This window comes from Pelobates fuscus, chromosome 1, assembly GCF_036172605.1.
Source record: "Pelobates fuscus isolate aPelFus1 chromosome 1, aPelFus1.pri, whole genome shotgun sequence".
Classification (NCBI taxonomy): domain Eukaryota; kingdom Metazoa; phylum Chordata; class Amphibia; order Anura; family Pelobatidae; genus Pelobates; species Pelobates fuscus.
In genome coordinates, this window is record NC_086317.1 from 442893864 (window position 1) to 442920035 (window position 26172).

At 45.7% G+C, this 26172-nt stretch overlaps 1 protein-coding gene across 1 annotated transcript in view; it reads right to left on the reverse strand.

Annotated features, from left to right (window-relative positions):
• Window positions 1-26172, reverse strand: part of PARP4 (poly(ADP-ribose) polymerase family member 4) — a 142564-nt gene that overhangs the window by 82069 nt on the left and 34323 nt on the right. The window lies entirely within an intron of this gene.

Genomic DNA, 26172 nt, shown 5'->3' on the forward strand with positions numbered 1-26172 from the left:
GGGACTTTGGCTTTGTATGTGTGGTGTCCATCTCTGAGAACACCAGGACATAGAGCGCCCCCTATTTCCTTCCTACTTGGCAGCACTGAGAGGTTATAATGTCAGCTCACTTCCTACCATCGCAATAAGGCAGTCGCACAGGACGGAAGGGAAGTCCAACTGCACTACCTGTGTATGTGCCTGTCCTTATATGTTTATGACAGTATGTATCTGTATCTGTTAGTATTCGTGGATTACTTTTATGAAACTCCATTAATCAATGAGTGAAAAACAGGCTAGTTTTCCAAAGGCTTCTTAACCTGTTATCCCATGTGATAGCTGGAGGTATATTGTTAATCTCTTTTAATGTAAGGCTCATGGTGTTCCTATTTTGGCATTGTATAAGTACGTATAGAATGGGTGTCCAACCTTTCCGCTTCCCTGGGCAGCATTAAGCGAAGAGGAATTGTCTTGGGCCACACATCAAATTTATAATATAGTTTATTTATATAACTAATACAACTTTAAAAGCCCTTTTCTTAATTTTGATATAATTGATTGTTTAGTCGTTAACTCCCTTATTTGTTATCCTTATGTGGGTTTGCCATATTTAAGGATACCAAATTACAGAGCTATCTGCTAAACACATACACATGTATATGCATACACATACCCAAACACAGATGCACACTCACAGATAAACACACACACACATTCACAGACCTATACACACAACCAAATGCGTACGAACACAATCACAGATTAAATTAAAAGAACAAGCACCACAAGGAGGAAATGTGTTACTCCAAAAGTGCTTTAAAAATAGATTTACTTAGACAGCAGCTCTAGACACTTGTGTGGGATACCTTCTTCCCCACGTATATGTTGGAATGTACAGAAGTATTTGTTCAGTATATAAAAAATAGAAAAGTGCAGATGGTAATTAAATATAAGCAATATATATGTTTTTTATGCATTTCACTCCTTCCTGAGCTTCTTCAGTCAGCTATGAATTAGTCCCAAAAATCTTCCATCTTTAAAGGTCATATAGACCCTCCCCTTGTGTCTCATGTATCAAGGAATGAGCCAATTGTGGCAAATCTAGCCACTTCTGAACTATATGTATTGTAGGTTGTCCATAGGCTGAATGTATACTGTAGATCTTTACCTGTAATAATGCTATGTTGCAGCCGTTCGCATACTGGCCCCGTACCCTGCCAGCACACAAAACATTCGTTGACGGAACATGGCTATTCCGGCCGTTCCCCGTACGAATGCGGGCTCCCCAGGTAGACCACACACTCACCAGCCGTGTGGCACCAAGTAATCGATTACAACAATGTTGCAATCGGTAATCAAGGGCTCTCCTAGGTGGCCGCCGATCGGCTACCGACCATGCGGCGGTCGGCCATCTTGGATCCTTTGTCTCTGCAGCGGTGTTCGGTCGTCGAGAGCTTGGAACCGAAATCGGCTACTCAATGATCCGAACACCGCTGGACTTCCAGAGCGTTCGGGAGTGCCGCGTTTAGTATGTTGTGTTCCCCATAAATGTCCGGTACTGTTGGGCCGAACTCGATGTTTGAATGTATTTTGTGCGGCGTTCGGTTGGTTTAGCTGGGATCGGAGCGGTATTCTCACTAAATGTGCCCGCCGACCCCAGCTATCTACCGAACGGTCCCTCGTCTAAAAGCGAGTAAAAAATGTATAATATAGATTTCTGTATAAATTGTCGGTTTTGCGCCACGAGGGGATAATCCACTTAATCGTCCATTTTAGTGGGAGTATCCCTCTCGTGCCGCAATGCCTGTTGGGATAGTTATAATGCCTAATGGGAGAAATCCCCTGTAATAACTGTAAGGAAACCCCTTGCACGGGGAACTGCATAAATACAGAAGTCTGTGAATAAAGCGAGTTAGTTGACTCCCAAACTGTGTTTCGTCTGGTTATTGGGAGGATGGGGAATATTGCCGTGCTTTCTGTCTTGACTGTGGATTTCCTGAAGATACCAACGGATATCGTGGACTAATATACTGCGTTCCGTTACAATTGGTGGCAAGCGACGGGATCCGAACCTTACAGCCGAAAAACGGAGTTCGTGTAACTAGAACTACCGAACGAGGAAAGCAAAGGCAATTCGTATGGAGATTGATTATACCATACTGAAACGACAGACTTTAAAGGAACTACTGGAAGCCAGAGGGAAAGTAGCCAGCAGCAAAAACAAGGCTACAATAATTGCCGAGCTGATGGAGGGAGACCAAGCCCGCAGCGCTACACCCCCAGTAGTTATGGAGGAAACGCTCTATGAAAGAGAGATGAGGACCAGGCTAGCGGTTTTGCCGCAACCGATATCGGATGCCATGTTGAATATGGTAATGGCAAATGTGCAAGAATATGTTATGGCACACAGCCCGCAACACACCCTGACTCGAACCGAGTCCAACACAGGGTCCCTCTACAACCCAGTAAAGGCCAAGATCCCGTACCAGGCCTTCAGGGCTTTTTGCGAGGAAAAGGACGAGATAGACGGGTACTTGCAGGACTTTGAAAGACTGTGTGATCTGCATGAGCTAGAACGGTCCGTATGGGTGCAACTGCTAGCAAGCAAACTAGCAGGTCGGGCAGCCGAAGCGTACCGTGCTGTACCCAGTGAGGACAGCAAAGATTATGCCAAAGTAAAATGCGCAATCTTGGAGAGGTATGCCATTACCCCAGAGGCATACCGGCGCAAGTTCCGACACTTACGCAAACCAGAGCGAGATTCGCACGCAGAATGGGCACACAAATTGGATCAAGCCTCCCAAGGGTGGATCCAGGCCAGCAACGCCACCACCATGGAGGAATTACGCCAGCTGATGTTGCTGGAACAATTTTTTAATGGATTATCCCCGGAGATGCAAGAATGGGTGCGGGACAGGAAACCCCTCACCCTAACGGAAGCGGCTAGATTGGCCGATCAACACTTTGATGCCCGGAGACCCCAGGGACCCGTAGCCAAAAGCTACTCCCGACCCCCAGGACTACCTAGCGCTACACCACCTCTAGCGCCCACCGCTGCCCCGTTCCGTCCCTCACAAGGACAGATACCGCCGCCTTCCAGATACAACGGGCGGGCCAACATCCAATGCCATTCCTGTAAACAATGGGGGCATATGGCCCGAGAATGCACCCAGAATCGCAGCAGGCCCACCTGGAATCAGGGCCGTCCAAACCCCGCACCCAGGGCGGCTGCTCACCATTACCAGAGGGAACCCGCCACTCAGGATTTATGGAGTGTACAGGCGGAGGAACCTCTGGGTATCTTGCACGAAGTCATGTCGGTCCAGGCCACTGATAACCGGCAACATCACCGACAACTGGTCACACTTGAGGGAAACGAGGTTCAGGGACTGCGGGATTCGGGAGCTACCTTGACCCTGATAGCCCCCCATTTGGTTTCGGAGGGCACGCATACCGGCGGATCTGTGGCCGTTCGGGTAGCCGGGGGAGCTGTATACCGACTACCCACGGCGAAAGTACATTTGAACTGGGGTGCGGGAGAGGGGACAGTAGAAGTGGGGCTAATGCAGAACTTACCAGCAGATGTTGTGCTAGGGAATGATTTGGGTCAGATGACCTCTGCCTTTGTTCCACAGGCCCCCTACCAGGAAGCCCATCCAGTAACCACACGGCTACACCGATACACTCTGAGGCTCAGGTAAGAGACCACGACTTCCACCCGACTCCCCTATCCTGGGATACCCCGACTACCTTTGCCACTGAAGTACAGACCGATCCCACTCTACAAGTTTATAGGGACCGGGCACAAGCTGGCCAGGCCGGGCTAGAGGGGGAGCACTACACGTGGGAGAAAGAGTTATTGTACCGTATCACGGCCAAAGACGTGGGGGGGTCTGTCACCTTGACTAACAAACAGCTAGTGGTACCCCGGAAGTATAGGCAGGAGCTGCTCAGAATTGCTCACGATATCCCCTTGTCAGGACATCTAGGGATGACCCGTACCCGATACCGCCTAACGCATGCGTTCTTCTGGCCCGGAATCTCCCAGGATGTACGACAGTATTGCACCTCCTGCGACGTCTGCCAGAGAGTAGGAAAGCGAGGGGATCGCCACAAGGCCAAATTATGCCCCCTCCCCATTATCGCCGAACCCTTCAGCAGGGTAGCGGTAGATATAATAGGGCCCCTGCCAAAACACAGTCCCTCTGGGAAAAAGTACATCTTAACCGTGGTGGACTACGCCACCCGATATCCCGAAGCGGTAGCCCTCTCTAACATTCACGCCGAAACCGTGGCGGAAGCTCTAATAAAAGTATTTTCCCGGGTAGGGTTTCCCCAGGAAATAATATCCGACCGGGGCACCCAATTTACTGCTGAGGTTACCCAACAGATGTGGAAGGTGTGTGGCATTAAGCCAATAGTCCAATGGACTATGTGAACGATTCAATGGGACGCTGAAGCAGATGCTTCGGACGTTCGGGGAAACGCACAAAGACTGGGAGAGGTTCCTACCTCACCTGCTCTTTGCGTATAGAGAGGTTCCCCAAGAATCGACCGGGTTCTCCCCATTTGAACTATTGTTCGGGAGGAGAGTACGGGGGCCCTTAAACTTGATTAGAGAGCACTGGGAGGGGGAGAGTACCGCTAGCGAAACCCCTATCGTATCGTATGTACTGGAGTTCCGGGACCGACTGGAGGCGCTAACCCAGGCTGTGCACACCAACCTCCAGGCGGCCCAGCAACGTCAGCGGCGATGGTACGATAGGGGAGCCAGGGACCGCAGCTTTCAAGTGGGACAGAAAGTTTTAATTTTAAAACCTGTCCGCACAGACAAGCTGCAGGCCATCTGGCAAGGCCCATACCAGGTAGTGGAACAGCGATGCGACACTACCTATGTGATTGGCCCCTGCTCAGGGGTGGGGAAGAGACGCATGCTTCACGTAAACATGCTCAAACCCTACCACGAGCGGATAGAGGATGTGACGGCAATCTGTGCCTCAGCCATAGAAGATCAGGAGAACTTGCCACTACCTGATCTATTAGAACCGGAAGAGCCGGTAGAGCCCTCCCGGGGAGTTCAACTGGGGGAGCGGCTAAGCCCTCGCGAGCGTGCCCAGATACAGGCGCTGATCGTAGCTAAAGGGGCTACCTTCTCCAATTTACCTGGGTACACTCCGCTGGCCACCCACCGAGTTGAAACTCCGGGACAGCTACCTATGCGACAGGCGCCATATAGGGTTCCGGAGTCAGTCCGGACACATATGAAGGCCGAGCTGGAGGAAATGCTACAGTTAGGGGTTATCGAACCCTCAGATAGCCCCTGGGCATCGCCGGTAGTCCTGGTGCCGAAAAAGGACGGCACGACCCGATTTTGCGTGGACTACCGGAGGCTGAATGACAAAACAGTGTCTGATGCCTACCCGATGCCCCGGATAGACGAACTACTAGATAAGATGGCACGGGGTCAGTATCTCACTACCATTGACTTATGTAAGGGATACTGGCAGATTCCCTTAGCCGATGATGCCATCCCCAAGTCGGCGTTTGTCACTCCGTTTGGACTGTACCAGTTCAAGGTCATGCCCTTCGGAATGAAAAACGCCCCGGCTACGTTTCAGCGGATGGTAGATCGGCTACTGGACGGCTTCCAGGACTATGCCTGTGCCTACCTGGACGATATAGCCATCTTCAGCCAGACCTGGGAAGATCACCTCCAACATATAGGGGCGATCCTAGACCGTATTGGGGAAGCCGGGTTAACGCTAAAACCCAGTAAGTGCCATGTAGGGATGGCCGAGGTGCAGTATCTAGGACACCGAGTAGGGTGTGGGCAGCAGAGACCCGAGCCAGCCAAAATTGAGGCCGTAGCTAAGTGGCCTACCCCCAGGACCAAAACCCAGGTGCTAGCGTTCCTAGGGACTGCAGGGTATTATAGGAAATTTGTGCCCGACTACAGCACCCTGGCCAAACCCCTGATGGACCTGACCAAAAAGAATCTTCCCCGACAGGTTGTCTGGGCCCCAGAGTGTGAGCAGGCATTCCAACAGCTCAAGACCGCCCTAACTAATGCTCCTGTGTTAACGGCTCCTGATCCAACTAAAAGATTTCTTGTCCACACAGACGCTTCAATGTTTGGATTGGGGGCAGTGCTAAGCCAAGTGGGAGCCGATGGCGGAGAGCATCCCGTAGCATACTTAAGTCGCAAGTTGTTACCCCGTGAAGTGAGCTACGCCGCCATTGAGAAGGAATGCCTGGCCGTGGTGTGGGCCCTTAAAAAGTTACAGCCGTATTTGTATGGACAACCTTTTTCTCTACTCACAGATCACAACCCGTTGGTGTGGCTAAACCGTGTATCTGGGGACAATGCCAGGCTGCTGCGCTGGAGTTTGGCGCTGCAGCCCTTTGACTTTACCATTCACTACCGGCCAGGAAAACAAAACGGTAACGGCGACGGGTTATCCAGACAGACTGAATTAGAAAAGTGATCTGTGAGTACTCCCCCGGACATCCCCAAGCCGATCCGTTGGGATCAGACTGTGTATGCCGGCTTGGTTCTGGGGGAGCATTGTGGCAAATCTAGCCACTTCTGAACTATATGTATTGTAGGTTGTCCATAGGCTGAATGTATACTGTAGATCTTTACCTGTAATAATGCTATGTTGCAGCCGTTCGCATACTGGCCCCGTACCCTGCCAGCACACAAAACATTCGTTGACGGAACATGGCTATTCCGGCCGTTCCCCGTACGAATGCGGGCTCCCCAGGTAGACCACACACTCACCAGCCGTGTGGCACCAAGTAATCGATTACAACAATGTTGCAATCGGTAATCAAGGGCTCTCCTAGGTGGCCGCCGATCGGCTACCGACCATGCGGCGGTCGGCCATCTTGGATCCTTTGTCTCTGCAGCGGTGTTCGGTCGTCGAGAGCTTGGAACCGAAATCGGCTACTCAATGATCCGAACACCGCTGGACTTCCAGAGCGTTCGGGAGTGCCGCGTTTAGTATGTTGTGTTCCCCATAAATGTCCGGTACTGTTGGGCCGAACTCGATGTTTGAATGTATTTTGTGCGGCGTTCGGTTGGTTTAGCTGGGATCGGAGCGGTATTCTCACTAAATGTGCCCGCCGACCCCAGCTATCTACCGAACGGTCCCTCGTCTAAAAGCGAGTAAAAAATGTATAAAATATAGATTTCTGTATAAATTGTCGGTTTTGCGCCACGAGGGGATAATCCACTTAATCGTCCATTTTAGTGGGAGTATCCCTCTCGTGCCGCAATGCCTGTTGGGATAATTATAATGCCTAATGGGAGAAATCCCCTGTAATAACTGTAAGGAAACCCCTTGCACGGGGAACTGCATAAATACAGAAGTCTGTGAATAAAGCGAGTTAGTTGACTCCCAAACTGTGTTTCGTCCGGTTATTGGGAGGATGGGGAATATTGCCGTGCTTTCTGTCTTGACTGTGGATTTCCTGAAGATACCAACGGATATCGTGGACTAATATACTGCGTTCCGTTACACCAATCATATGATTTTCAGGTTTCCCCCAACTGTAATAATGAATTTCCACCTGTTTGTATCAAATTAAATTTGTTGGTGATATTTACCGCCTTTTTCCGCCATATGATTCATTGGTGGTAAGTTGTGGGCGCCGCACACCTCCTGTGGTTGGCGGAAGCGACGTCAAGGAATTATTATTTTATTATTTATATAGCACTATCAGATTCTGTAGCGCTGTACAGTAATGCACCTCTCGCCACATGGGCCAACCCTCCTGGGTTGCTGCATCTCAATTTCAGACCCTCCTGCCCGTACGACACTGCCCTCCTACTGTACGAAGGACGAGAGGGGATCCTGTGTCAGTGCCGTCCGGGACAGACAGGAGCGACATCGCAAGTTACGATGCGCGCATCCCCACCTTCTGACGGCCAGTCGGAGCGTCTCAATCTCAGCTCCTAAAGCCGAAAAGTAAATCATTACCAAAAGATGTTATCATAAAGTGCAATTTCATCATATATGCATCAAATATAAATAACACAAATTAGATTAATGCCTAAAATAAGAATATAATTTAAATTATGTATATGGCTTACAAATATTATGTTAAATATTATGTTAAAAAGAGACAGAACCCAAATTCTAAATATAGAAAATAAAGTGTGTTAGAAATATCTAATTGGGCTCTGAAAAAAAATAGGGGTCCCACAGGAGTTGCTATTAATAAAATAAAATGGCATAACTATGCCATTTATAATAAAATATTGTTCTGTCTCGAACATACTATTTGTAAGCCATATACATAATTTAAATTATATTCTTGCTAAAGCAACAATCTCTTTTGTGTTATTTATATTTGATGCATATGTAATGAAACAGTAATTTATTATAACACCTTATAACAGCTTTTGGTAATAATTTACTTCTGCTTGTCTTTCCCCGTTTATTTCCATCAATAAATATGGCGTTTTGGGCTTTTGGAGCAGAGATTGAAAACCTCAAATTGGCCATCAGGATAGGAGAGATGATTGGGGGCTGCGGTCATGCAACATGTCTGGGAGGTAGGGTGTTGCGCAACGTTTCTCGTGGCATCACTCTGTCAGAACTTAACTATCGGCTTCTCCGATAGTCGACACTTCCGGGTTCACGGACCAATGACACACCCCCATCTCTGACGCGGCTTCCTCACGTTACTTAGAGGAACCGTGCCAAATTCAAAGTGCTTGGTTATTTTGAAGCTTCCTATCTTCAGACCGGCTACAAGCAATTTCTCGTTATACTAATTACACGTGTACCGAACCAGGACTGTTTATACCGCTGACCTCCTTTCTCCAAAGCTTTGACTTCGGATTACCTTTGGAACCTTCCGGCTTCGTAAAGCCTCCAAGTAACGGCAAGTTATAAATTGGATTAATTCCTTACTTCTGAGAACTCTATTTCTCTTCGTGCCTCCTGAGTTCTATTCATCGGAAAGCTATCATTATATTCCATACATGAACTCATCTCATCTACTATTTTCATATTGTATTCCTAAAAGCTACAGGAACTCATCTCATCTACTATCTTCATATTGTATTCCTTAAAGTTTCAGGAACTCATCTCATCAAACTACCTTCATTCCTTAAAGCTTAAGGAACTCACTTCATCAAATTATCTTCATATTGTATTCCTAAAAGCTACAGGAACTCTTCTTCTCAAACTATCATCATATTGTTCCCTTAAAGCTACAGGAACTCTACTCTTCAAACTTTCTACATATCATGTTTCCTTAAGACTACAGGAACCCTTCCCATTGAATTCATCTCATCAAATTATAATCATATTGTATTCTTCAAATAACAGGAATTGTTCCCAACAGTCACTTCTAAATAAAACCTTATTGAAGAACTAATCGTTCTTTCCTAATTATTAATCTAAAAAACCTAAAAGGTTTTCCTAACTTTATTTCTGCAGTTAAATTCCACTCCAAATCCATAGAAAGCATAACACATTCCCTTCTGCCCTGGACGGCACTGACGCAGGATCTCCTCTCATCCCCGGTACAGGAAGAGGGCAGTCTTGTTCTGGCAGGAGGGTTTGAGATGGAGGTGCAGCAATCCAGGAGAGTTGGCAGACATGGTGAGCGGTACATTTCGCAACGTCGCTTCCACAAACCAAGGGAGGTATGCGGTGCGGAATTTAGTGGAAAAGGGCGGGAAATGTCACCAACACATAGAAATTAATACCAACAGATGGTGGAGATTCATTTTTATAAGGATGGGAAGCTCGAAAATAATACAACTGGCTCATTCCATGATACATGAGACCCAAGAGGAAGGTCTATATGACATTTAAAGATGGAAGATTCTTTGGACTAATTAACAGGTGACTGAAGAAGCTCAGGAAGGAGCTAATACAGGACTTACTTTATACAAGTGCGGGCAGTTTTTATGTTTTATTTTACTTTTTTTTTTGTCAATAAATTTACTAGTATTTTTAAGAGACCTCTGAAGCCTCAGGAATCCTCATTGGGAAAGTGCCATCCCCTCTACATTGTCACTACAACTGTTACCCTTAGATTTGGGATTTTATGATCTGGAATAGGTGAACTTAATATTTATATTTCATATTTTCACTGGTATTTTATTGAATTTAATACACATTGGATGCCTCTCTCTCTTTTCTCTACCGGAGGGAACATCTTAATGAGGGAGTGGTGTGATGCTGCCCTAAGAGCACAACACTCCTATATACAGAGCCAATATATATGTGCTCCATTACCTGACCTCAAAATTATATTGCTTAAATGTAATTACCATCTGCACTATAGTATATTCTTTTCTGTTTTTTTATGTGCTGGAAATATATTTCTGTACATACCGATATATGTGGGATAAGTCACCCCTTTAATATTGTGTGGACATAATCACAGATACACACACACACACAAACACAGTCACAGACCTAAACACATACATATAATCATCGACCTATACACACAATCACATACATACAAAAACACCCATCAAAGATATACACATACACAAAATCACAGACACACACAATCACAGATCTATATACACAATCACATACATACACACATATTCACACATATACACACACGACAGACCAAGACACACATAAAATCATAGACTTATACACACAATGACATACATACAAAGACATAATCACAGATACACACAAACATACCACCACAGACATACACACACGCAGTCTCCCTACTTTGCTCTGGGAGGCCTGGAGTGGATGCTACTGTGGATGCTATGGACACTGTGGATGCTCCCTGGTGGCCAGTGGTTGCTTCTGTGATGGGATCTCTGTGCTTTTCCTGCAGAGGTCCCTCGTGCACAATGTAGTGATACCGATGCCTGGGATGATGCAATTTCCTGGCTGCCCAATCACTGCAGGGCACTCGGAAACTTTGCAGGAAGAGCCCAGTGAGACAGCAATTGGGCTGCATTACTAGCGGTTGGACACCCCTGATGTATAGGTATGTTGCGTTTAGTTAATTCAAAAAGTATCGCCTGGCAAAGTCTAATGGGCATTCAACCTGCTGTATAGAATTGCCATAATAATTGCTGGGTATAATAGGCATTCTAATCTTTGAATATATACTAGAAAACCTGGCAGCTGGATATTGTAACTGATGGGTAAAATAGGCATTCAACCTTGAGAACATACCTCCAGAACATATCTTGACAGCTGGATATTCCTACACCTTAGTTTAAGACGCTAACTACCAAAAATTATGGACACTCTAATTCAGGAGTGCCCAAAAGGTAGATCCCCAGATGTTTTGAAACTCGCTTCGATGATGCTTTGTCATTGTAAAGGCATTCTAGAGGCATGCAAAAGATCAAGGGAGTTGTAGTTTTACAACATCTGGGTACCCACCTTTTGGGCACCCCTGCTCTAATTTAAGCCATTGTTTTGGATGGATATAATTGATGTATCAACTAAAGAGCAGTATACAACAGCTATTCTCATTGTTGAAAAAAAGTGATATTATAGACATAACACTGTTCAGCCACAACATTAAAACCACTGTCAGGTGAAGTGACTAACATTGATTATATCGTTACAATGGCACCTGTTAAGGATTGGGATATTAGGCAGTAAGCGACCAGTCGGTTCTTGAATTTCATGTGTTGGAATCGGTAAAAATGGGCAAGTGAAAATACCTGAGTGATTTTGACAATGGCCAAATAGTAATGGCTAGACAACTGGATCAGAGCATCTCAAAATAGCAAGTCTTGTGGGGTTTTCCGGGTATGCAGTGGTTAGTGCCTACCAAAAGTGGTGCAAGGAAGGACAATCGGCAAACTGGCATCAGGATATTAGGAAGGTGGTTTTAATGTTGTTGCTGCTCAGTGTTTTTCCCTAATGAATATAATAGAACTCATTCTATATAATTGTTGTAATTGCGAACAGCAGGGCTGCCATCAGAAATTTTGGGGCCCCTGACAAAGCACAAGGTCTGGGCCCCCCCACCCCCTCCCTCCCGGGCCCGCCCACGCCCTACCTAATCCGCTGACAATGATGCAGGACTGAATGTGGTGTGTATAGTGGAAGTGAATTAGAATGTGTGTAATGGATGTAGTATTTGTGTGTATTAGATACTGTTTGTGCAGTGAATGCAGAGTGTGTGTTTGTGTAGTGGATTCAGTGTGTATAGTGAACGCAGAGTGTGTTTGAGTAGTGGATGTAGTATGTGTACAGTGATGTAGTGTGTGTTTGTGTAGTGGATGTAGTGTTTGTATGTACTAGATGAAATATGTTTAGTGGATGCAGTGTCTGTAGTGGATGTAGTGTGTGTATAGTGAATGCAGAGTGTTGCAATTTGTGGTGGATGTGATGTAGAATTATTAAAAAAAATCTTATTGTATTTATATTGAATTGCTGCTCTAACTCTGTATTAACCTGATACTGTGACAAATCCTCCATTTTGTCCTCATAACCTGACTTCTTCATATGAAAACTACATTACATGACAGTATTTCTCAGCACATCTAGTACAATAGACAAGGACAGTATTCTCCATAAGGATATGACTAACCCAGGAACTGTTGAATTTCCCCTAACTCGCAACAAAGTATAATTTAAAGGCCACGAGAACACAGTAGTAATGAAATGTTCTATTCATAAGAGACCTTGCACCTAACCACGAGATTTGACATCACCGACCGAGTAAAATGACGCTCAGGACCCCTTGTCCCCCACCCGTGTCCGAAAAAGTACCACCTCTTGGTGGGTGGACACGGAACTAACCACTTAGCTTTTGATCCAATTAATTATATTGATAGGTGGACACTAACCCAGACACTTAACAATTAATCCAATTAATGATGTTTATTCACTGATATCTTGATAATCAATGATGACGAAAATGTCTCTTAAAAGGGCCTGCGCGCCCGCTGATTCTGCACTTGCCAATAAATTTCCTCGAAGTTATTTTAACCTGAACTCCGTGTGTCAGACTGAATTACTTCAGCGTATATACGCAATTCAATTCTCTTTAATTTGGACAGGAACAGATAGACACTTAAACATTTTGGTTTACTGAAAAAGTACCATAACAACTTTGGCGCCCGAACAGGGACTCCGGGCTATGTCTGGCCGGTGAGCCGTCCTAAGGAAGACAAGGGTGGACGGAGGAATCCAGGGGGAAGGAAAGGGAGACTGATCACCTCCAGTTACACGGTAGAGACTTCTGCAGAGCCACCGGTACGTTCCGGCCCCTTTGATTGACCCGTCCACGTGTCTGTGACTGCTTCCCGGGAGGACATCAAAGACAGGTAATATCTTGCCCGGAGTCTTATTACCCATTTGTTACCTGCATTTAGTCTATCTGTTGCCTGGGTGTGTCTAGTTTGGTTGCCCGGGCTGAATGTTTATTTGTTTCCCCTTTTTGGGATAAAGGGGGGGGGGTGGACCCGTGGTAGTTTGCTTGAGGGTCCTGTGTTTGTCTGTTTTCCCCTTTTTGGGATAAAGGGGAGGGTGGACCCGGGGGGTTTGCCTGGAGTCCTGTTGCCTGTTTTACTCCTTTTAGGAGCCACGTGTTTGTGGCTGTAGGGAAAAAGGGGGGTTGACCTGTGGATGTGTTCCTGGGGGTCTTCTTTGCCTGTTTACTTCTTTTAGGAGCCTCGTGGCTGTGGCTGTAAGGAAAAAGAAGTTTGTGGAATTGTGGGATCTGTGTAGAATCATAGTTTCCTGTGATCCAATTTTGTGTCACTTTGATAGCCTAGCTAGCTTCACTGTGCGCTTTCGGACCATCCAGCTCTAGTTGAGTTGGGGACGTCCTGACCCGGACCATCCAGCTCTAGTTGAGTTGGGGACGTCCTGACCCGGACCTTTCGGCTCTAGTTGAGTTGAAGGTCCACTGATTATTTTAACTGTGGTAGGAGACTTAGCCTTGTGGCAGGGGACTCAGTTTCCTGGGGGGATTCAGGCAGGCATTGCTTGTTTTCCGCATCACGTGGTAGTGAGACTTATAGAGTGGGTTTTATAAGGGCACTACGGGAGTGAGGGTGGCGTGGCCACTTTAAGTGGACTGCTGTAACGAGGGAGGCTAGAAAGGATTTCGGACCGGTGTTAGCTGTTATCCTTGGCCGCTGGTAGTGAGACTTGAGGAAGTCATTCTCCGAGCGGGGACACTACGAGGTTGAGAAAGGTGACTTTGGAGTAAGCACATGTAGAAGGAAAGGGATTACTGTTGATTTCATTTGAACTGTGATGCATGCACTGTATTTCAATTGTATTGTTGTCTTGTTTGTTTAATGTGGAGTCATTTAAACTCCTGAATCTGTCTCTAAGGATTTTCCTTCCCTTACGCTTTACCTTTTCTACACTTCCTGTACTATTGTACTATCCACTCCCATTCCTCTTAATAGAGAAGTGATTGGTCACACACTTCTCACCTCGCTCCAATCCGTGTCTACCACCCCGGGTAGGCGGATTCAGTGACTAGTCTACGTTTTGGGAAGACGCACTTGAGAAAGACCCACGATTCTCAGGTGGCAGTCGAGCATTGTAGACGTTCTGGTTCAATTTTCCTTATCTTTCCCTATATCTGGGACGCTGGTGTAGGGGAGAAGGGATTATGGGGCAGGATTTAGGTAAGCCCAGTAAGGGCTGGTTAGCATGTGATTTAGTTGATGACAGAGAGGGTGAGGAGATGGTTAAAGGTGTTGAGAAGATTGCAAAAGTTTGTAAAATTGCTGTGCCGACATGTGGTAGATTACAACCAGAAAGCTGGCGTAGATTGTTGATGGAAAAGAAAGGCAAGCTTGCAAATTATAATTTATTAAAAACAGCTGAAGCATGGTACAGAGTAGCAAAGGCTATTCAGCAAGAAGGTTGGGTTGAGGAAGAAATAATTCACAAGGGTGTGAAATTGTTTGTGTACCATAATAATTGTGTTGCTGGGGCTCTTCCTCAGCCAGCGCCCCAAAATGGCGCCCGGGGGATGTCTATCCCAAAGGTCCAGTCAGCAATGGGAGATTGCCAGCTGACTATGTGTCCCACTCCCAATCCTCCCAATCCCCATCCCGTCACCTCTCCCGTTTGCCCGGTCCTAAATTCTGATGGATCCTACTTTTCCCCTTCTCCTTCCCTAACATTCCCATCATCCTCATCCATCCCCAAGCCACCTTCTGTGTCTAATGCTAACATCTCATCTGCCATTCCTTCCTCACACTTTGTCTCCGTAGATAATCCTACCCTCCCATCTGCATCTGCCCAGTTCACTAACCCCTCCTCTCCTGCTACTGTCAATCTTGCTGATCCCACTCCGGCTCCTCCTCCTTCAGGCACCTTTACTGACTCTTCCCCACCCTCCCCCTCGCCCGCCCCGACCACAGCCCAGTTTCCCACCCCCTCTGCTAATCCCTCCCCAACCTCACTGCCCACTCCAGGTTCCGCCCCAACTCCCACCCAAATGGCCTGGCCATACCCCTTCCCATACCCCTATCCTCACTGGCCATACCCCTTTCCCCAAGCCACTCCCCAGGTTCCGGTCATGCCCAGTCCGGTTCAGTCTGCCCCGGATGTGCCCACATCCAACATGGCCGCCACATCTTCCCTTAACCCCAATGCAACTTCCTTCCCCGCCTCCAATATGGCGGCCCCCAGCCATTCAGCACCCCTGATGCCGGTGCTTCCCGGTGATTACCGGTCCCAAGATTATGACCCAATGGCAACTCCCGCCTCCGGAGCTCCCTCCTATCCCCCGGCCCTGTCTCCTCAGGTGATCCCCTCACGCAGAAGGTCCCAGATAATAGAGCTAGATGAGGGAGAGGATGACAGGCTGTCCCAGGTTTCAATGGAGGCTGCGAGAGCCCACCGTTCTATTGAAGATCCCTTCGGCCATCAGGGTCGGGGAGAACAGGCCCCTCCTAAATATGTCGCTTTTAACCCCACACAAGCTAGTGCTTTAATGAAATCTCTCCCTGACCCAGAGAAACAGCCTATGCCTTTTTACCGAGGGATAGTTCAGATACAAAAGACTTATTCCGCCGCCTGGCGTGACCTACTGAGCATTTGTGCTATTAAAGCAGGGGATGCATATTGGCCCAGCATGGCCCGCCACCTCAGTACAGATCTACTTACAAGTGATGTTGATTATCCCTCCGGAGTAACCTTTTGCAATCAATTGAGAGATTGGGCTAAGGATAAACTTGCAGATCAAGCTGCTGGCCTTACTGATGTTGTGCAAGACAAAGGAGAATCAGTGGAAAGGTTTCATGCAAGATTATATCAAATGTTTACAGATTTGGGATTTGATCTCACTGACAAAATTCATTCACAAATGCTATCAGGTGCGTTTGTCCAAGGTGTTAAAGATTCCATACGCAAGGGAATCATTGCTGCACGCCCTGAATACAAGGTTGTTCCCCTAGATACGTTACTCCTAGTTGCTAGAGGTTTGGAATCTGCCCAAACCCCCAGAAGACCCAATTCAGCTCCTCTCATGGTGGCCCGTGCCACCCCCATCACCCCTGGCACCAAGGGTGTCAAGTTAGAGGACGTATCATGTTTCAATTGTGGGGCTAAGGGACACTACAGAAGTGACTGTCCAGAACCCAAAAGGGAACCGGGGGAGCCCAAAAAGTTTCCTACAGGGGAGCCCAAAAAGTTTCCCAAGCCTGCCCCGGCCCCTAAGACCATGAAAACGGTTCCAATTGTTGAGGAACCAGATGATGATTAGGAAATTGGCAAACCTGTGTCATTAACCCCTGTCATGGCAGTGTTTACAGGGGATAAGGGAGGGGGGCCACTTGCCACAGTAATTTTACCCATTGAAGGCCAACCTACCACATTTCTTATTGACACAGGCGCAGCCCGAAGTGTTCTCAGAGAACAAGACCTGCCAGACCCATCTTTCTTGTCAAGTATTGATGTCTCCTGTGTTGGAGTGGATGGCCAACCGAGACACAGTCCTCTAACAACCCCTCTGCGGGTTGGCACAAGCTTACTTGCTCGTTTTGTAGTTTCCTCCACATGCCCAATTAACCTGTTAGGCGCTGATGTCCTTTCACGCCTGCAGGCGTCTATAACCTTCACTCCAGATGGACAGGTAGAAATGTCTACACCTCTATCTGTTTCTGACACTTCAGCCCTGTGCTCCATACCTTTGATGCTGCAATTAGATATATCCAACGAGCAAGCAGCAGAACCTAGGTCCAATTTCCCAGATGAGTTAAAAACTCAGGTACCTGCTAAGTTATGGTCCTCAGGCCCAGAGGATATAGGTCATCTAAATGTCCCACCTGTGGTGGTTAAGCTTATCCCAGGAGCTAAGTTACCAAGAAAACCACAATATCCTCTAAAACCAGCACAGGCTGCAGCCATTTCTATTCACATCAAAGCGCTCCTGGAAAAGGGTGCTTTAGTGGAGTGTAAATCAGAATGTAATACTCCATTATTTCCTGTGAAGAAGAAGACTCTAAAAGGTGAGCCAGTAAAGTACAGGATGGTTCAGGATCTCCGTGCAGTCAATGAAGCCACTGTCCTGGACACCCCTCTTGTACCAAACCCCCATACCCTGCTCTCTGGCGTCCCACCTTCTGCAAAGTATTTCACAGTCATTGATCTAGCTAATGCCTTTTTCAGTGTTCCACTGGATCCATCCTGTCAATACCTGTTCGCTTTCACCCATGAAATGCAACAATATACATGGACTGTCATGCCCCAAGGGGCACAAAATTCTCCAAGTCAATTTGCCAAAGCCATGTGTACTATTCTTGACCCATGGCAAGCTGAACACCCAGAAGTTGTTTTACTCCAGTATGTGGATGATTTGTTGCTCTGTGGAGATGATATACCCACTACTGAAGAATGTTCAATTAGTCTGCTTTGCTATTTGGCAGAACAAGGATGTAAAGCTTCGCTTCTCAAGCTGCAATTCTGTCAACCTTCTGTGATTTTCCTTGGACATTGCCTATCTCAAGGTACCAGACATCTCACTCGGGACCGAGTCAGAACAATTCTGGACATTCAACCCCCAAGGACTTCAAAATCTCTTCATGCCTTCTTAGGCCTCATTTCCTACTGCAGAGCATGGATCCCAGAGGCCTCTCTGCTTATGCAACCTCTCTACGATGCACTCAAGTCAGATCCATTCGGCCTGTCCAACGAAGCTCTGGACAATTTCAAATCTCTTAAGCGTGCCATTGCTTCTGCTCCTGCCTTGGGCCTACCTGATTACTCCAAACCTTTCAAATTATTTGTCTCTGAAAGACAAGGCCACGCAACAGGAGTTCTCACCCAAACTAATGACTTAAGAGGCCGCCAGAGGCCTATTGGATATTTCTCATGTCAACTGGACATTGTGGCCAGAGGGACCCCTTCCTGTCTCAGGGCTGTTTTTGCTGCAAGAGAGCTCATAGAAAGAACCTCAGACCTGGTCCTTGGCCACCCCCTGGTTGTTTTGGCCCCTCATGACATTTCTGCCATCATCAACCAAGTCCAGCTTAAGCACGTGTCTCCAGCCAGACACCTACGCCTGCAGTGCCATCTTCTTCTACCTGACAACATTTCCATCCAAAGATGTCAAGTTCTTAACCCATCCACTCTTCTTCCACTCCCTGAGGGGGGTATCTATTATGGATTTATCACAGATGAAACCTACATTTACCTGCTTTGTGGATGTATCAAGAAAGTCATGCATCCACATTTGACATTTTATGAAGATGAAAAGCCTCTCTGTGAAGGCCCAGATTACGCCTTCTGTACCATGTGGTACAAACCAGACATTACTCCCGAGCCTTGCTATGAAGATGAGCTCTACCATTGGACTGATGTTAAGCTCACTGCTCAAGATTTCTATTGTGACTCTGAAGGCAATAGCATGGTCTTGGTCCAATTACCTCAACAACTTAACTACCTTTACCGCCATTGGGATACTGCTATCCCACATATTCCTGTTACCAAATTGAAGACAAAGTCATGGAATGATCTTGGGCCCATGGCAAAGTTATGGGCCACCATGGATGAAGAACAGCTACAGGAAAATGGTATTGTCAAATACCCAACAACTGACCTTCTGGAAGCATGGCCACGCCACTTCCTAGAAAAAGAATTTAAAGACCTAGTTATAACAAATGACTATGACCCAGAAACTCCTCATAACTGTTTCGAACAGATGAAAATGGAAACAGTACACTTACCAACTGTGCATGAGAATCCATTACCGGATCCGGATTTTACTCTGTTTGTGGACGGTTCAAGGTATGCTGATGAAGAAGGAAAATACCATACAGGATATGCCGTAACCACAACAGGGGAAGTTCTCAAGTCATCACCTTTACCGCCAGCAATGTCTGCGCAAGAAGCTGAATTGCAAGCCCTGACTTCAGCATGCAAGATTTCCAAGGGAAAGCGTGCCAACATCTATACAGATTCGAGATATGCCCTGGGTGTGGCACATGACTTCGGCCTCATTTGGAAGACAAGAGGATTTCTTACCACTGCCGGTACACCAGTCAAACACAGCTCTGCAATCAAGGAACTAATGGATGCCCTCCTACTCCCTGAAGAAGTGGCCGTTTTGAAAGTAAAGGCACATGGGAAATTGGATTCAGATGAAGCAAAGGGCAACCATTTGGCTGATCAGGCTGCTAAGCAAGCAGCCAGAGATTTGCAGGAAGTGGATGAAGAAGTGTCCGGTCAAGAAGAAGAAGTTCCTATCTTTACCTTACAAACTCTTCCTACTGACCTAAGAATTCTACGAGAACAACAAGCTAAAATTACCCCTGAAGAAATCCAGAAATGGAAGAAGAAAGGAGCTGTCCTAAAGGACGGAATTTACTACAACAATTCTAAATTTTGCCTTCCAAGAAGCTTATACCCAGCAGTTGTCCAATGGGCCCATGGGCCTGCACATCTGTCAAAAGACCTGATGGCCGCCCTCATTCAAAAATATTATGAAGCACCTGGAATCACAACCCTGATCAACAGCTTCTGCAGGGCCTGTGTCATTTGTGCAAAATGTAATCCAGGAAGACCAATCAAGGTGCCTGCAAAACACCTGGCAAAGCCCATGTACCCCTTCCAGCGAATCCAAATTGACCACATCCAAATGCCCAAGAGTGGGCCCCATGAATATGCACTAGTCATAGTGGACATGTTCTCAGGCTGGCCAGAAGCCTACCCTGTAGCCAATATCACTGCAAAAACAACCGCAAGACGCCTACTTACAGACATTGTATGTAGATTTGGACTTCCAGAAGTCATTGAAAGTGATCAAGGCCCAGCCTTTACAGCAACAGTGACTAAAGAAATTTGGACTGCTCTGGGAGTGACCCTAGCCTTCCACACCCCTTACCACCCACAAAGTAGTGGTAAAGTAGAGCGCATGAATGGCACTCTAAAAGCCAGAATGTTAAAAATGTCACAAGAAACAAAAATGCCCTGGCCAGAAAGTCTGTCAATAGCTTTGTTCAGCGTTAGGCACACACCTAGAGGGAAATACTCGTTATCCCCATATGAAATTCTATTTGGGACAGCACCCAGGCTAGGTTGTTATTATCCACAGCAGTTACAGCTTCAATCAGATGTTTTAATAGACTATGTAACTGAACTTGCAAGTGCCTTGAACAAAATACATGCCCAAGTTTTCTCTTCAATTCCAGATCCTGATCTGAACACAGGTACCCATAACCTGCTTCCCGGAGATTGGGTTCTGGTTAAAAAGTTCGTGCGGAAAAGCTCCCTGGAACCAAGATTTGACGGGCCATTCCAAGTTCTCCTGATCACCGCAACTTCTGTCAAATTGGCCGGCAGGCCACATTGGATCCACGCTTCCCACTGCAAGAAGTCTCCTGCCCCAGAGGAAGCAGATACCGCACAACCATGTACCTCTGGTACATTGTCTCCTTAATTAGTTTAATTAAGGCCCAGCAAGTAGCCATCACTAAAGATGTTAGTGGGTACACCTTCTGGTATAATTCATCATGTACCCGTGTGGCTACCTATACCTTTGATTATTGTGATATCGTAGAATGCCCATTCACTACAACACAAATCCAGAATATCTATAGAGATATCCCTCATGTAAAAGATCCATATGTTTGTGTAGTTGACAAACAATGGGGGCATGATTGTGGCCATTGGGGGGCGGCGGGATGGAATGCCGGGCCTTCCTGGGGCTACAAGCCAAAAAGTGCCTTATCTAAAGTAGATGATCATGGTAGGTCCCTCCTTCAAAGAATGACTCTGAGAAAGCCTGGAGGAGGCACACCAATGAAGTTAATTCTTAACGTTGAGCATCCAAGCCCAACAGATGCAGACCAGTATGTATTGGGAATGTACTGGAAAAAGGGTTCCTATACTAAATTAGGGCATTTCTACCTTAAAGATATGTGTAATTCCCCTGAGTGGCGAGGAGCTACTCATATGGTCACAAACCCATTAAAACCACACATCCAGTCCTTTAAGGACATGATGGCCATTGCTAACCCCACCTTTGAAGATACTATGGCCGCTGAAACAGGTTTTAATGATGTTAACCTATGGTTAGAATGGATGAAATATAATGCCAACAAACATAACCGAACCGCATGCTATGTGTGTGGTGGTGCCCGGCCTCATCTGGGCACTGTACCTTTAACCCTGCCAGTAGATGATGAAAAATGCATTTTAAGTCTTTTTGCCTACCAATATAATTTCAATAGGTCTCAATGTCAAGCATGGACATCGGAGTATCCTCTTATAGCCAAAAATGTAAGACCTCCTCATGGTGTTACCGTATATAAAGGTAATTACACTTGCTATGTCAAACATGATGGGATTGGTAAATTTGTGGGTAACTTTCCCGCAGGTTATTGTACTACGTATAGAACTGTTCCTGTACGTTTGCTGCAGCAGCACACTAGGTCACTAGGAGATATTTACTGGTTGTGTGGGGATTTACAGTTAAGATCCAGAATGGACACAGAGTGGTGGGGGGAGTGTACATTGGCCAAGGCCATTATGCCTATACACATTATTTCTGACACACACACCAACACCCATGAGTCCAGCCACACTAAGGCTAAGCGTGAAGCCCCAGTAAAAGGAAGTTTTGACCCTCACATTTACATTGATGCCATTGGGGTGCCTAGGGGGGTACCCAATGAATTTAAAGCAAGAGATGAAGTTGCTGCAGGATTTGAATCAATTTTTACCATAGTTACTGCAAACAAGAACTTAAATTGGATAAACTACATTTATTACAATCAACAGCGTTTTGTTAATTACACCAGAGATGCCCTCCAGGGATTAGCCGAACAGTTACAGGCAACATCCCAAATGGCCTTCCAAAATAGAATAGCCCTGGATATGATCCTAGCCGAAAAAGGAGGGGTATGTAAAATTTTGCCCGACACCATGACATGTTGTACCTACATCCCAGAAAACACAGGTCCTAATGGTAAAGTTACATTAGCCATAGCAAAATTAAATGACCTCTCAGAAGAATTAAAAAGGAATTCTGGGATAAAAGATCCCTGGGACAGATGGTTTGGTTGGATGACGGGTTGGAAAAAGGCTTTAATGCATATTGGTATGGCAATACTAATTTCTCTTTTTATCTTTGCTCTTCTCTTTTGTTGTGTCTTCCCCTGCCTGAGGAAAGCTCTCACGAAGACTATTGACCAAGCGGCACCCACTTTCACACTACTTGATGTTGATGACCAAGATTTCCAGGATCTCAACTCACCCTGTTTGCCGCTGCAATCCATCCCTTTTGATGATAAAGTGCGAGAATTCTAGGAAGGGACCACCTTAGGGACAGCATCTGTCGGTGAATGGTAAAGGCCCCATGTGGAGAAGTGGTGGGTTAGCTGCCATGGGATACCCTTGGGTGTGAAGTGTTCGAGAGCCATACTGACAGATGAGCTAGCCTAATAGGGTCAGATCTAGGGACAGACTTGCACTTTGCATTAACACCTAGCTAGCGGCCACGGGGTTTCTGTGCCTTTGGGCTAACACGTCTTCTGGTATTAACAAATAAAGTTTTTATCTCTTAGAATCTAACATTTCATAGGGGGGACTGATGTAGAATTATTAAAAAAAATCTTATTGTATTTATATTGAATTGCTGCTCTAACTCTGTATTAACCTGATACTGTGACAAATCCTCCATTTTGTCCTCATAACCTGACTTCTTCATATGAAAACTACATTACATGACAGTATTTCTCAGCACATCTAGTACAATAGACAAGGACAGTATTCTCCATAAGGATATGACTAACCCAGGAACTGTTGAATTTCCCCTAACTCGCAACAAAGTATAATTTAAAGGCCACGAGAACACAGTAGTAATGAAATGTTCTATTCATAAGAGACCTTGCACCTAACCACGAGATTTGACATCACCGACCGAGTAAAATGACGCTCAGGACCCCTTGTCCCCCACCCGTGTCCGAAAAAGTACCACCTCTTGGTGGGTGGACACGGAACTAACCACTTAGCTTTTGATCCAATTAATTATATTGATAGGTGGACACTAACCCAGACACTTAACAATTAATCCAATTAATGATGTTTATTCACTGATATCTTGATAATCAATGATGACGAAAATGTCTCTTAAAAGGGCCTGCGCGCCCGCTGATTCTGCACTTGCCAATAAATTTCCTCGAAGTTATTTTAACCTGAACTCCGTGTGTCAGACTGAATTACTTCAGCGTATATACGCAATTCAATTCTCTTTAATTTGGACAGGAACAGATAGACACTTAAACATTTTGGTTTACTGAAAAAGTACCATAACAACTGTAGTATGTGTACTGTGAATACAGGATGTTTGTGCAGTGGATGCTGTGTGTACAGTTAATGCAGAGTGTGTGTCAGTATAGTGAATCCAGAGTTTGTGCATAGTTTAGTGAATGCAGAGTGTGTGTTAGTGTGTAATGAATGCAGAGTGTGTGTTAGTGTGTAGTGCATGCAGAGTGTGTCAGTGTAATGCATGTAGTGTGTGTTAGTGCAGTGAATGCAGAGTGTGTGTAAATGTGTAGTGAATGCAGAGAGTGTGTTAGTGTGTAGCGGATGCAGAGTGTGTGTTAGTGTAGTGAATGCAGTGTGTTAATGTGTAGTGAATGCAGAGGGTGTGTTAGTGTGTAGCAGATGCAGAGTGTCTGTTAGTGTAGTGAATGCAGAGTGTTAATGTATAGTGAATGCAGAGAGTGTTTGAGTAGTGGATGTAGTGTGTGTACAGTGATGTAGTGTGTGTTTGTGTAGTGGATGTAGTGTTTGTATGTACTAGATGAAATGTGTTTAGTGAATGCAGTGTCTGTAGTGGATGTAGTGTGTGTATTAGACGTAGTGTCCGTGTATAGTGAATGCAGAGTGTTTCAATTTGTGGTGGATGTAGTGTGTGTACTGTTAACACAGGATGTTTGTGTAGTGGATGCTGTGTGTACAGTTGATGCAGAGTGTATGTTAGTGTAGTGAATGCAGAGTGTGTGTCAGTATAGTGAATGCATAGTGTGTGTTAGTGTGTAATAAATGCAGAGAGTATGTTAGTGTAGTGAATGCAGTGTGTGTTGTATTAGTGTATGCAGTGTGTGTGTTAGTGTATGCAGTGTGTGTGTTGTATTAGTGTATGCAGTGTTTGTGTTAGTGTATGCAGTGTGTGTGTTGTATTAGGTGTATGCAGTGTGTGTTCTGTCAGTGTATGCAGAGTGTGTGTTGTATTAGTGTATGCAGAGTGTGTTGTGTTAGTGTATGCAGAGTGTGTGTTGTGTTAGTGTATGCAGTGTGTGTTGTGTTAGTGTATGCAGAGTGTGTGTTGTGTTAGTGTATGCAGTGTGTGTTGTGTTAGTGTATGCAGTGTGTGTGTGTTGTGTTAGTGTATGCAGTGTGTGTGTGTGTGTGTTACATAGTTACATAGTTACATAGTTAGATATCTGAAAAGAGACTTGCGTCCATCAAGTTCAGCCTTCCTCACACCTGTTTTTTGCTGTTGATCCAAAAGAGAAAAAAAAACAAAAAAAAACCCCAGTTTGAAGCACAATTTTGCAACAAGCTAGGACAAAAAATTCCTTATTGACCCCAGAATGGCAGTCAGATTTATCCTTGAATCAATGCAGTGTGTGTTTTGTCAGTGTATGCAGTGTGTGTTGTGTCAGTGTATGCAGAGTGTGTGTTGTGTTAGTGTATGCAGTGTGTGTTGTGTTGGTGTATGCAGTGTGTGTGTTGTGTCAGTGTATGTAGTGTGTGTGTGTGTGTGTGTGTGTTGTGTTAGTGTATGTAGGGTGTGTGTTGTGTTATGTCAGTGTATGTAGTGTGTGTTGTGTTAGTGTATGTAGTGTGTGTGTGTGTTGTGTTAGTGTATGTAGTGTGTGTGTTGTGTCAGTACATGCAGTGTGTGTGTGTTGTGTCAGTGTATGTAGTGTGTGTGTTGTGTTAGTGTATGCAGTGTGTGTGTGTTGTGTCAGTGTATGTAGTGTGTGTGTGTGTGTTGTGTTAGTGTATGGTGTGTGTGTTGTGTTAGTGTATGGTGTGTGTGTGTGTGTGTTGTGTCAGTGTATGTAGTGTGTGTATGTTGTGTTAGTGAGTGTGTGTTGTGTTAGTGTATGCAGTGTGTGTTTTGTCAGTGTATGCAGATTGTGTTGTGTCAGTGTATGCAGAGTGTGTGTTGTGTTAGTGTATGCAGTGTGTGTTGTGTTGGTGTATGCAGTGTGTGTGTTGTGTCAGTGTATGTAGTGTGTGTGTGTGTTGTGTTAGTGTATGTAGTGTGTGTGTGTGTTGTGTTAGTGTATGTAGTGTGTGTGTTGTGTTGTGTCAGTGTATGTAGTGTGTGTATGTTGTGTTAGTGAGTGTGTGTTGTGTTAGTGTATGCAGTGTGTGTTTTGTCAGTGTATGCAGTGTGCGTTGTGTCAGTGTATGCAGAGTGTGTGTTGTGTTAGTGTATGCAGTGTGTGTTGTGTTGGTGTATGCAGTGTGTGTGTTGTGTCAGTGTATGTAGTGTGTGTGTGTGTTGTGTCAGTGTATGTAGTGTGTGTGTGTTGTGTTAGTGTATGTAGTGTGTGTGTTGTGTCAGTACATGCAGTGTGTGTGTGTTGTGTCAGTGTATGTAGTGTGTGTGTTGTGTTAGTGTATGCAGTGTGTGTGTGTTGTGTCAGTGTATGTAGTGTGTGTGTGTGTTGTGTTAGTGTATGGTGTGTGTGTTGTGTTAGTGTATGGTGTGTGTGTGTTGTGTCAGTGTATG